The sequence below is a fragment of the Periplaneta americana genome, chromosome 7 (assembly GCF_040183065.1).
Source record: "Periplaneta americana isolate PAMFEO1 chromosome 7, P.americana_PAMFEO1_priV1, whole genome shotgun sequence".
Lineage (NCBI taxonomy): Eukaryota > Metazoa > Arthropoda > Insecta > Blattodea > Blattidae > Periplaneta > Periplaneta americana.
The window spans coordinates 186,213,248-186,227,714 of record NC_091123.1 but is presented as its reverse complement, the minus strand read 5'-3'; the positions used below and the strand labels follow the sequence as shown (position 1 = coordinate 186,227,714).

The 14,467-nt window shown below is 37.1% G+C and overlaps 1 protein-coding gene across 2 annotated transcripts in view; it reads right to left on the bottom strand.

The window, feature by feature from the left end:
• The window catches only part of LOC138703837 (regulation of nuclear pre-mRNA domain-containing protein 1B), a 58,532-nt gene that overhangs the window by 27,384 nt on the left and 16,681 nt on the right, over positions 1-14,467 (bottom strand). The window lies entirely within an intron of this gene.

The window sequence follows — 14,467 nt, the reverse complement described above, 5'->3', positions numbered from 1 at the left end:
AAAAACATTCCTATGATTACTATTCACAGTTGAAAAACAAACAGGCTAGGTTCTTGAGAAAACCGAGCCCCTACCACGCCGTAGCGCAGAAGTGAGAAATATGCTCCCAAATTGAAGCAGCAGAAAGCCGCCATTTGCTAGGTAGAAAATGCGCGGGATTTCGAAACCACTATTTGAATACGTGTTGTATTGTGTATCAGAAAGCTGAATGTTTTTGTTTAAAGGAACAATACTTCCTTTCCGATACCTTTAATACCCTGTCTCTACTGTCTGCAGAGTTGCTATGTTTTCTGCGAGGGAAGTCGGGATATCAAAAGCTAACCTAAGACAGTTTTCATGTGCTTTTTAATGTAATAGGCCTATTCGCCTCCGTGAGACACACTAAAATACGAAGGACACACAGTACAGTGAACACTACAATAATTTTTTCGGTAATTTCCTAGAAGACGGGCAAAATCCAACATGGCTGACGAAAACTACCAAAACATTCTGCCAACTATGAAGTTCAAATGTCACCAAACATTACAAAATCAAAGATGGAAAATCAAACATATATTCATATTTTTAAGGAAGAAAAAGCCCTTCAAAAAATGAAAATATGTTTAATTTTTCATCTTTGATTTTTATGGTGTTTGGTGGCATTTGCACTTCAAAGTTGGTAGTACTTTTCTGGCAGTTTTCGTCCGCACTTTACCCCCACAAATCACTAAAACACAAAACAAAACAATAATTTATCACCTAATCAAACAAAATTCAATCCTCATTGACGTCTTCAAAGACAACCACTTCACTTGCATTATGACACAGGCTTCAAGGCAATCTAAACTTAAAGCATGCAGCCAACAAAGAACTAAACCACCACTTTGTCGTACAGTCAACTTCACATAACTAAACCATGTATTTACACAAAATGAAATTCTCTTTGAACTCTTATTACACCTTAACTTGTACGGAAAATTCAATGAACAATTCCTTGGAATCACAGGAACAGTTTTCTCGTCAACAATCGACACAATTTTTATTCACCAGAGAAAGAACTGAACCAAAATCGACATAAAATTTAATACTCTGTTCTATGTTCACACATCTTTCACAGATATCATAAAATGACAAACTTTCAATAGCTTTACCCATCAGGCACAATATAACACCACTCACGTCAAACAACCAAGAACAACTTACTGACGTCATTATCCATTCAAAATTGACGAAAATTCTAGAACACATGACAACTATAACCAATCAAATCGAAAGAAAATCATAAAATGACAAACTTCCAATACCTTTAGCCAGCAAAACAGTATAACACCACTCACGTCAAACAACCAAGAACAATTGACAACGTCATTACCCATTCAAAATTAACGAAAATTCTAGAACAAATGACAACTATAACCAATCAAATTGAAACATCATCAATGCGACACCTAGTATAAAAACCTAGAACTAACATATAAAAGTTACTAAAAATCACTAACTCTAAAGTAAAAAAGTTGGTAATACTTAGTACATCCAACCAGGTGCCCGTCTTCTATGAAATTACCATTTTTTCTTTTACCAACTGCGAATAGCCTATGTTTTAACAATTTGCTAATAAATTAATTTTGGAACCGGTACTGCAACAGTTTCACTATCTGACGATGAATCCATGTTTAAACATAGTTCACTAAACCATAAAACGCAGCAATTGTATGTCTCTGTTATTAGTGTAAAGTATGATATCAAAACGCTATCTTTCTTGCCAATCAACGCACTTGAAATACACAATGTTTACTAATTGCGAGGACAGCGACTAGAGACCGAAACGGAATAATCAACAATGAGGTAGAACTAGAAGAAGTATTATTTTGCGAGTTTAGTTGTCTTACGGCAATCAGCTGGGCTACCTCAGAGACTTCCTAAATATCCGCAGGTTATCTCTGTGTTTACAATGTTACCATTTGAGTCAATATATAAATAAACATATCGGATAATAGGAAATACAGACTAATTTGTTTAAATATGTTCACGGCTAATATCTGCAAAATCGGGATTTTTGTCAATCCCGACTCCCTTTAATCGGGACTCAACCAGGAAATTAGGAGAATCCCGCCTAAATTGGGATACCCGACAACCCTGGCTGTCAGACATAGGTACTGTGTACAGACTTGCATCATTTTCATACGAACTCTGAATGTGAACATTCATAACCACGGTTAATAAAAGAATTAATATGTCAACTTCTTAATTCAATCTGTAGGTTAAACTGCTGTATGAAGTCAAAAAAGTAGTAGTAGCAGCAGTAGCAGGAATAGTAGTAGTAGTAATGATAGCAGTAGCAGCAGCAATAGCATAAGAAAATGTTTAATAATTAATCCGTAACTAAGACAGGAATTACTTTCAATCAGTTATATGCCTATTAAAAAAATATATTTTTATAATTTATGCAGTTTCTGTATGTTGAAGTTCGGTGAATAATTTTATTATTCATGTATGCACTGAAACAACACCTGTTTGAAGAAAATGAATGATATGGAGTGAATGAAGGACAATAACGGTGTATAATAACGTAGTTTGAAAGGTAATTACTATCTTCGAAATGAGTTGAACACACTGAATGATTCAATGTAGGGTAGAAATGCTCTCTGCGGATTGCACCTATCCATTTTCGGTTAAGGGAATCTTTACTCAGAGAAAACTTGAAGCATAAAGAATCACATGGCAAGTACAATAGTTTGTCTTCTGTAACATAATATGGAGAAAAAATCGTCGTAGAAATTAAGGATTAACTAACCAGTGAACTATAACATTCCTTCCTTCGTTGTCGTTACATTCGTGTGTATTGCTGCAATAAAAAGCAGAACATGAAAGAACAATACTTATTCAGCTCTACCAAACAAATGGCCGCTCGTCGACTGTTCAATTTGGGAACATAACACTAGCGCCAGTAAGCAGTCTAGCGGTTATTTAGTAAGTCTATGGAGAAAACATGTCAGTAGTGGCAATGGCGGCAGCACCAGTAGTATACTTGTTTTTTTTTTTTTAAGATGGGGCATGACAGTTAAGCGGCCGAGCTTGGAACTACAGTGCCATGTTGCCAATATAGACTACCACGCTGCCAGCTGATGGAAGCTAGCAATTGACGTTAAGATGGCTGACGTTAAAACATTCATTGACAATTTACGCGAAGGTAAGAAAACAATACAAAAACCGACAGAGAATCAAAGACGAAACGTACCAATACTAACACTGTGTGCACAATAAATGTCGCCAAGAGAGCTATTAAGCACTCGCCACGTGGGAACAATAAGCTTGGCAACTCAACCGCTGTTACCATAGCAACAGGCCTACCACGCTATATGACATTCAGTTGTTATTCCGATCGCAACGCTCCTGTCATGTCCCATCTTTAAAAAAACCAAGTATAGCAGTAGTAGTAGTAATTTACGTATCTTCTAATTTAACGTAGGCCTATATAAAGGTACGATCACACGTTGCTACTTTTTTCAGCGCTGCAGTAAAAAATACTGCGCAATTCTCGTATACTGTGAACGGTGCAACCTAAAAGTAGCGACGTGTGACCAGGATTCTCAGGCTTGCAGCTGCAGCATTTTTCATATTGGTTTTGATGAGTGTTACCACCCAAATGTGCCAATGATACTTTTATTGTTTGGATATATTTTAATGTTTGATGTGATGAAAATGAATGATTTAATAGTTACTAAATGTACAACATTGAGTATAATTCCTGATGATATAATTCATTATTTTAATTTTCCGTAGCGTAGTTTCAAACAGGAGGGTTGCCAACATTGATTACGTGAAAATGCTGTTGGTTATCATTTAAGTATATAGGCGTTTTTAAATAGCTTTATAGTAAAAATAATGCCAATTTCAATGCAAATAATAGATAAGTAAGCTATCGCATGAGTTTCATAATCTCAAACTCTAACGCGAACATAACCACAAAATGTATATTGAGAAGTCAACACGGCTACAGCTAGACTGCGGCTGCGAAAGTAGCGCCTTGTGTGTGAACAGACTCGCAACCTCCAGTTGCAACTTTTGCAGCACTCCGGTTGCGCAGCACGAAAAGTAGCGTGCAGCGCGCTGCTTTTGGCTTACGTGTGAACACGACACGCAACTTTTGCAGCTGCAGTACAAAAGTTGCGCAGCAAAAGTAGCGACGTGTGACCGTACCCTAAGAACGCAATCACCAAGAATCACCCGAACATAAAAAATCAGTGACAAAATAGCTATTATCCGTCACAACGATTTTTCCGAAACTATCACAGTTCGAAGTTGTGACGGCAAAACGCTGTCACCCACCATCACAAGTGTGAACAATATGGTTATAACTGACAGATGCATTCTCTCTTCCGATTGACACTGGAGAGGCACGTTTCAACAGAATATTGGAAGAGTTAGCGCAGTAGAAGGTCTATGCGAGAGAGATGGGCTCCATCCTGAGGGAACTGACAGGAACACATATGCGGCGAACTTTTGGAGCGGTGTGAAAAGGGAGATGGATTTCATTAAAAAAAATAGTACCGGGAAATTATACCTTCGCGCTAGAATATGCCATTAGGAAAGTTCAGGATAACAGGCAGGGTTTGGAATTGAACGGGTTACATCAGCTTCTTGTCTATGCGGATGACGTGAATATGTTAGGAGAAAATACACAAACGATTAGGGAAAACACGGGAATTTTACTGGAAGCAAGTAGAGCGATCGGTTTGGAAGTAAATCCCGAAAAGACAAATTATATGATTATGTCTCGTGACCAGAATATTGTACGAAATGGAAATATAAAAATTGGAGATTTATCCTTCGAAGAGGTGGAAAAATTCAAATATCTAGGAGCAACAGTAACAAATATAAATGACACTCGGGAGGAAATTAAACGCAGAATAAATATGGGAAATGCCTGTTATTATTCGGTTGAGAAGCTCTTATCATCCAGTCTGCTGTCCAAAAATCTGTAAGTTAGAATTTATAAAACAGTTATATTACCGGTTGTTCTGTATGGTTGTGAAACTTGGACTCTCACTCTGAGAGAGGAACATAGGTTCAGGGTGTTTGAGAATAAGGTGCTTAGGAAAATATTTGGGGCTAAGCGGGATGAAGTTACAGGAGAATGGAGAAAGTTACACAACACAGAACTGCACGCATTGTATTCTTCACCTGACATAATTAGGAACATTAAATCCAGACGTTCGAGATGGGCAGGGCATGTAGCACGTATGGGCGAATCCAGAAATGCATATAGAGTGTTAGTTGGGAGACCGGAGGGAAAAAGACCTCTAGGGAGGCCGAGACGTAGATGGGAGGACAATATTAAAATGGATTTGAGGGAGGTGGGGTATGATGATAGAGACTGGATTAATCTTGCACAGGATAGGGACCGCTGGCGGGCTTATGTGAGGGCGGCAATGAACCTTCGGGTTCCTTAAAAGCCATTTGTAAGTAAGTAAGTAAGTAACGGGAAATTATACATCGCTTCACCAAAAGGCAATCAACGGAGTGGCAACACGCGAATTTACCAGGTAATATGAAATTCATCCAGAATAACAGAGAGGGTTTGGAATTGAACGGGTTACATCAGCTGCTTGTCTATGCGGATGACGTGAATATGTTAGGAGAAAATCCACAAACGATTAGGGAAAACACGGCAATTTTACTGGAAGCAAGTAAAGAGATAGGTTTGGAAGTAAATCCCGAAAAGACAAAGTATATGATTATGTCTCGTGACCAGAATATTGTACGAAATGGAACTATAAAAATTGGAAATTTATCTTTTGAAGAGGTGGAGAAATTCAAATATCTGGGAGCAACAGTAACAAATATAAATGATAGTAGGGAGGAAATTAAACACAGAATAAATATGGGAAATGCGTGTTATTATTCGGTTGAGAAACTTTTATCATCCAGTCTGCTGTCGAAAAATCTGAAAGTTAGAATTTATAAAACAGTTATATTACCGGTTGTTCTGTATGGCTGTGAAACTTGGACTCTCACTTTGAGAGAGGAACAGAGACTAAGGGTGTTTGAGAATAAGGTGCTTAGGAAATATTTGGGGCTAAGAGGGATGAAATTACAGGAGAATGGAGAAAGTTACACAACGCAGAACTGCACGCATTGTATTCTTCACCTGACATAATTAGGAACATTAAATCCAGACGTTTGAGATGGGCAGGGCATGTAGCACGTATGGGCGAATCCAGAAATGCATATAGAGTGTTAGTTGGGAGGCCGGAGGGAAAACGACCTTTAGGGAGGCTGAGACGTAGATGGGAAGATAATATTAAAATGGATTTGAGGGAAGTGGGATATGATGATAGAGAATGGATTAATCTTGCTCAGAATAGGGACCAATGGCGGGCTTATGTGAGGGCGGCAATGAACCTCCGGGTTCTTTAAAAGCCAGTAAGTAAGTAATACGAAATTCAAGTCTGTTACTTAAGCAGAAAAGGTTATGGCTACGATTTTCTGAACTCGGAAGATCACCATGTCGAAGGTGACCATTATTAATTCCAACGCATAGTGTGAAGGAGCAGGGGAAATTCTATTCTCGACTGGAGTCTGGCTCCTGCGATATTAGTGTGGCGAACGAATGTCTCCGACAGTTTGTAGTCTTATTTCGCGCACAGCAGGTAAATATGTGTCTTTTTTGTTTTATATAGCTTATAACCAACATTACAATCATTATTAACATGCCTAAACGTATCTGTTCGGAATGTGGGAATAGCTATGAGTGCTGTGACTATACCAAAAATCTTAGGGAACACGTATCAAAAGCACATAATGCTAAATTAAGTGATATCGCTCCGCTGAGAAACAGCTGAAAGTCGTATGCGCACGAGAGTGAAGGTTGCGATAACAGTTTTAGTAATAAAATTAATCAGCACATTTTAGTTTTTAAAATACCATAAACCGGAAATTCCACGACGCTGGATACATTCATGAAAACGCATTGAAATGTGCTCTGCGTTTTCACAACTGCTCTACACAAACATTTACATGGACACTTGGTTTAGAATACAGTATTATACATACGTCCGAACATCAGAGTTATCGTCATTAAGGTACGATCACACGTCGCTACTTTTGCAGCGCTGCAGTACAAAAAACTGCGCAACTCTCGTACTGCGACGTGTGCACAACGGTGCAACCCGAAAAGTAGCGCTGCCGAACCTGCTGCCCGCTACTTTTCCATGCTGCGCGCAGCTTAAAAGTAGCGACGTGTGAACAGGGTTCTCAGGGTTGCAGCCGCAGCATTTTTGATATCGGTTTTGTTGAAACTTTTGCTGCGGTTGCAACCAGTGTTACCACCCAAATGTGTCAATGATACTTTTATTGTTTGGATATATTTTAATGTTAAATGTGATGAAAATAAATTATTTGTAACAGCTATTAAATACACAACACAGTCTGAGCATGATTGGTGACGATATAATTCATTTTTTAAATTTTCCGTAGCGTAGTTCCAAACAGGAGGGTTGCCAACATTGATTACGTGAATATACTGTTGGTTATCATTGAATTCTTTCAAATCAAAGTTAGAAAATTATCTTATGACGAGTTGCCAAACTAACTTACTATTATGACAAGTGTTGTATTGCATGTTTCCACGTTTTCACATTTTTTTTTATGTTCTAATGATATTCAACTTATTTTATATTTTTGTTTTCATATTTTCCGATAATGTTATATCTCTAATGTGATAAGTTGAGCTATATATAATCTTAATTTTCCTTATTGTGTGTACTTAGAAATATTGTATTCACTGTATACTTTGTACTGCACTATTTTATTACTACTATTATTATTATTATTATTATTATTATTATTATTATTATTATCATCATTATTACTATTCTTATTTAATTATTATTATTATTATTATTATTATTATGAATAATTGTCTTTTTTTTGTATGCCTCATTTATTTTGACCTGCTGTTCACATATTATTATGCTTTTTTCTTTCTTTCTGTATGTTATATATTATGTCCGATTTGTTCTTATTTGTTGTTTATTTTTTATTATTATTATTATCTTATTCAATTTTGTGCGTAAAATTGTAGTGTAATTTGTAAATTTGTAGTGTTTTTGTAACGCAGTCTTTACTCCTGGTTGAGTGTTAGAGAAGGCCGTATGGCCTTAACTCTGCCAGGTTAAATAAATCATTATTATTATTATTATTATTATTATTATTATCATTTAAGTATATAAAAAAGGTAAAAAGGTAAAGGTATCCCCGTAACATGCCATGAAGGCACTTGGGGGGCATGGAGGTAGAGCCCCATGCTTTCCATGACCTCGGCACTAGAATGAGGTGGTGTGGTCGGCACCACGCTCTGACCGCCTTTTACCCCCGGGAAAGACCCGGTACTCAATTTTATAGGAGGCTGAGTGAACCTCGGGGCCGTTCTGAAAGTTTGGCAACGAGAAAAAATCCTGTCACCACCTGGGATTGAACCCCGGACCTTTCAGTCCGTAGCCAGCTGCTCTACCAACTGAGCTACCTGGCCGCCCCATTTAAGTATATAGGCGTTTTTAAAAGCTTTGTAGTAAAAATAATGCCAATTTCTGAATACTAGATACGACAGAAAAGCAAATAATAGATAAGGAAGCTTTCGCATGAGTTTCTTAATAATGCAAACATAACCACAAAATGTATATTGAGAAGTCAACACGGAGATGGGAACCTGCAGCATGACTGCGGCTGCAAAAGTAGCGCCTTGTGTGTGAACAGACTCGCAACCTCCAGTTGCAACTTTTGCTGCACTCGGGTTGCGCAGCACGAAAAGCAGCGTGCAGCGCGCTACTTTTGGCTTATGTGTGAACACGACACCGTTGCTTACGGGATTACACAAGCTGGCGCATAGCACGATCGAGAGTAGGTCTCTGTGAGTCATGACAATTTCTGCCGCTAGGTTCGCCTCTCTGCCCTATGAAATGATGAATGGTACCATTACAAAGCATTGTGCATCGTGAAAATAGTTCGATTAATTGTGCATTACTGATTGAGTACGAATATTATAAATATGCCAAGCATATTACAGTGTTATTTGAAGTTTGTTCTTCTAATTAATACCATAAAGTAATGAAATAATATAGCCTAGGCCTATATGTGATTTTATACTACCGGTATTGATGTTGATCTTGGTAAATTAATTCAATTTCACAGTGTTGTCTTTTGTATTGTGGTTCATAACAATTATAACAGTATGTACGTGGAAATGTTTTTAAAATAATAAATTCTAGCTCATGATTTTAAGTGGTCGTTTGAATGGGAAGTTATATTGGAAAGATGATCACAAATGGATAATTTACTGCAAGATACAAGAACTGAATATAAGTGAGTGTTCCGTTGAAAGTGAAAGTGAAAATTTCGTTTTACAAGAGCTAAGTAGGCGTACACGCACTAAAATACTACAGCGTTTACTATTACTATGCTCAATAGATTAATCAGTAGGCCTATAGAAATGTTTTCACCACTGCAAGAAAAAATCGCGCAATAATTATACTTCTCAGTTATTGTGACGTCCGTATTTTTTTAAAAAGAGAGGGAAAAGTTAGGCCTTCTTGCAAATGCGTAATTATGAATTCAAGGAAATTAAAGAAAATGCAGTACCTTAATTAGTTGCAATATCTTATTTAATAACAATATTAATAATATTAGGTGAAAAGGGTAGGCTATAGTGCGTATATGTAAGATGTCAAGTTAATTTATTTCCGGAAATGTTTGGTGTATGAACTGAAGTACAGAGCAGACAGTCCCTCAGTTTATATGTAATATGTTTTAATATCAAGAATGACAGCCTTTTATTGTAATATAATTGAGGAGTAGAAGTTTGCAAATTACGTCTATTGTCCATAAAATATTGTACGAAGCATTTAATAAGCAATGGTGAGTCCTTTAAATGTCCCAAATGTCAATGTCTTTTAAGTGTTCTGCTATGAATATATAGGGCAGAACAGCGCTCCGAGCGGCGGAATTGGCATTACGAGGGAACCACTTCAGACTAGTTTTTCAAGCTCTATGCGCCAGCTTGTATAATCTCGTAAGCAACGCACGACACGCAGCTTTTGCAGCTGCAGTGTAAAAGTAGCGCTGCAAAAGTAGTGACGTGTGACGTACCTTTAGAAAGTCTTTTGGGATGGAAAGAAGTACTGAAAAGCAAACATCGTCAAGGTACGTAAAAAACGTGACACACAGTGCAGCTGACAATACAACCAGACGTTACTAGGTCTACCATCGATCGGGATATTTGTGCTCTGGCGAGGGAACCGTCCCAGTCGTGGTGCTTGAATTTTCTTTCATTAAGAAACGTGGTGATAATCGTTCGTTTTGCTTTTTCCTCATTTACGAAATCTAATGACTTGAAAAACGATGCTACTTATGCCGCTTCTTGCGGGAACTCGGATCCTCAAACTTCTGCAACATATCACAGTTCCCGCATTAACGCTCTAGTGATCTAGTCTTTTCTTTTTCTCTTAACTCATTAATATACAGGGTGTTTCCGAGGTGGTGTTACAAACTTTCAGGGATGATGGGGAATGGCACATGTATCAATTTGAGATAAGGAACCCTGGTCCGGAAATGACTGAGTCGAAAGTTATAAGCAAAAATAGTTGTGTGGAAATGAAATTGTAATTTCGTACCACGTGCCCTCCTTCCCTTAACTTTTGGAACAGTCATGGAAAGATGGTATGGGCCAGATGTGTCCTACGTGGGTACTTGCCCCGATACATGGAAAGATGGTATGGGCCAGATGTGTCCTACGTGGGTACTTGCCCCGATACAATCTGTGAGCTTGTCTACTGTTCCCATTGGCTCATCCGTATTCGAAAATCAGGTCTGCATATTCCGCTCTCGTGTACTCCTCCATTTCACTATGACTGATCGACTGGACACTGCAACTTGTACACATACACTGCTGTCTACAGACGTCCATATCAGGACCGACCATGTCCGTTACACATTACGCTATTTGCATTGCTTTAGTGTAGTTTCCTGTCCCCACCCCTCAGACAACGTAAACAACGTCAGATGAATACAGTATGTGTAAGATGTAAAGAGGAATAAAATTATTTCATTTCCACACAACTATTTTTACTTATAACTTTCGACTCGGTCATTTCCGGACCAGGGTTCCTTATCTCAAATTGACACGTGTCCTTCCCCATCATCCCTGAAAGTTTGTAACACTAGCCCGGAAACACCCTGTAGAGTGCTCTTGCTGAAACACAAATTCAATTTAAATTTAAAATAAGTATTAACTTTGTGACTCACCTTAAATATGATAGTAGTTATTTAGTCAACTGTCCAAAGACAGGTCTGAACCTCACAAGTGATACCAAAAAGCACCACTTATGAAATATGATAGTGTGGATTCGAAACTGGTCGGAACAAAGAGCCATAGAACAGTACAATAATTTTATACAGGGTGTTAAAAGATATCCAATACTTTAGGAGGTGATAGTCTGCATCAAAACAAGAAAATAATGTCTGATAAACATGGGTCCTACAACACATACTTTCTGAGATCTGAACATTTGTTCATAGGAGGTGCTCAATGTGACTTCCATTCATGGCAATACATTCCTCTGCCCTACAATACAGCAGACTATCAGATAATCATACCGTAGTTGACACCTCTGGCATGGAATATTGATACGTCGCAAGGAATACTGAAAACAAAAGTTTCGTTGCGGATATGAGCGGGGTTCAGCAGAGATGGTGTTGTGAATTTTCGTAATCAGCATGTGTGGGCTGATGAAAATCCCCATGCAGTTGAAGAAACAAGACATCAGCACCGATTCTCAATCAACGTATGGTGATAGATTAATAGGGCCATATGTGCTACCACAGAGATTAACTGGGGATCGTTATCAGGACTTTATATTAATAATAATAATAATAATAATAATAATAATAATAATAATAATAATGATTTATTTTAGCTGGCAGAGTTAAGGCCGTAAGGCCTTCTCTTCCACTCAACCAGCAAAAAGTGTATATACATATGCATGAACTTACAAAGAATCCAACAATTTGATTTAGATGAGAGTTACATGTATACAAAAGTTATTTACAAATTAAACAACAAAATACTATGAACTATTAATTAAACACTGAAATAAACTGTGTAGCAGAATTAAACTAAAATACATAGAATGTTAATATATATTTAATATGTTAATATATGTTATATTAACATATTAAAACAAATTTCAAAAAGTGCGTGATTCCTTACGCCGAAAAAATATTAATATAATCACACAAATAAAGGAATAGTACAATCGAGGAACTTGGTATCAAAGTTGGACAATTCCAATTGTGTGTGTGTGTTTTTTTTAACAGAAGAGGCGAAAAACTAGATCCTTGGAAACCAATGTCACCACGTACATTTTTTTGTACCGGTAACATTCTCATGGGCCATAGACACATTTTTGTCTCAAAATGTGATTAAAATTAATATTCAGGTCGCAATTTAAGTTTAAAAAGTGGAGTTGTCCATCTCTGAAACCATAGTCCCGTCGCTCTAACTTCCGGCAGCCAATCACGTTGCAGGTCGGCTACATTTAAACGTGTGCGTCTTGTGATTCGCTGATGAAGGCGTTATGCATTTCCTAAGGCTGGATAAATACTTAATATAATCGCCCGCCATTTTGGTTCTTTCGTTGACGTTCGCAGAAAGCACACGAGGACGTTACTTGCCGCTCAATTATTTGCTGAATTACAGTGCGTTTGATTTATTATCATAGGAGCTACGACATGATAATGTTTAACGGTGTGGCAAATAGATCCCTCGTATGGTAGCTCGGCAACGAAAGAACAAAAATAGCGAACGATACTACCTACCTAGACTTTATAGAGCCTTCACTTCCTAAGACGTAAGCAAAGAGGAGGAGTCACGCCGGGAATAACAGCGTCGCGACTATAAGTCATGGAGTTGTCTGTTTTTGAAACCAAATGAAGCCATATTTAAAGTCTAGTTGTCTATATTTGAAACCAAACGAAGCCATATTTAAAGCGAAATTGTCTACTTTAGAATCTAAGTCTTTTCTAACTCGGTTTCAAAGCAAACTTACGTAAAACAGTACTTATTACTCCATAAACCGATTATATAAATCAGCCATGTTGAATTCGCGATGCATGATGGGAAAAGGTGGTAGAATGTGGGCTTCTCATTGGCTACTGAAGAATTGTCCTAATTTGAAACCAAGTCACAGTGGAGTTGTCTACATTTTGAGTCTAGAGAGCACAATTAAGTGCTATTTTCGCTCTGTTCTATCCGTTTTTGAACCTAAACAGTTCCAGAATCGCATTCAGCATACAAAATTCTATGAGAAACAATCGATATCTCGAAATCGCAAAAAATGGAGTTGTCTAAATTTGATACTATGTTACATTGAAACAATGTCATTTACCTAGATATTAGTGTTAATAGAAAAAAAAACAAAGTAATGACTATATTAAAATAATAAATAATAATAATAATAATAATAATAATAATAATAATAATAATAAAATTATACCTCCAAAAAAACTAATTCTGTGCATTTAAAATATACCTAAATAACCTAATTTAAAACTACTACTACCCCTGATTTCCAGCGGTAGCGAATTCCATGGCTATTGAGAAAGAACTTGAGTATAGAGATGAAATTTATTATTGTTTATAAGAGTAAGCTTACAGATTAATAAACTTAAAAATGTAAGTTACATAACATGAACTCTGAGTACTTGCAAATATTCGCTCTATCTCTATTTTCCATAATAGAAGAAAATGTTGAACATGCTCTTTCACAGTTCTCACTGAATAATAATAATAATAATAATAATAATAATAATAATAATAATAATAATAATAATAATAATTCTTTTGTGTATCTTCTAGTACATTTTGAGCTACCTTCATAAGGATTAGCAGCTTCCTCCAAAAGTAAATATCACAGGTAATATTAAATCTCAAACGAGAAGCTATCGTTTTACCATAACATCACAGTCTAGAACATACAGTCACGAAGCTTGAGTTGTTGAGAGTACTAGGAACAATAGACTGTGCCAGTACTATTTCGCATTGTCTGTGATGAGGCGATAGTAGCGATCCTAGTGGTTAGCAACTATTTATGGATGCATATTCCCTACATATTGAGCTTCGTGACCGTATATACTAGACTGTGATAACGTTAAGACTCACATTACCACAATAGCGCAAGGATCTCCATTCTGATTGGTTCTGCGATTAATGATGTCACGATAGTGTTAAAGAATTACGGACGGTTGGAGTGCGAAAACTCTAATTATAGGAAGTCAATTTCGTAAAAAAGATAGGACGAAACGATATTTTCGAACCAAATATAATAAATTTAACAGTGACAGAACGGCCAGAAGTAATCACTAATCATGGGCAGGTAAGTATGTTCCTTCTATCTTATCTTAGGTAAGAGCTCGATCCTATTAATACGAATAT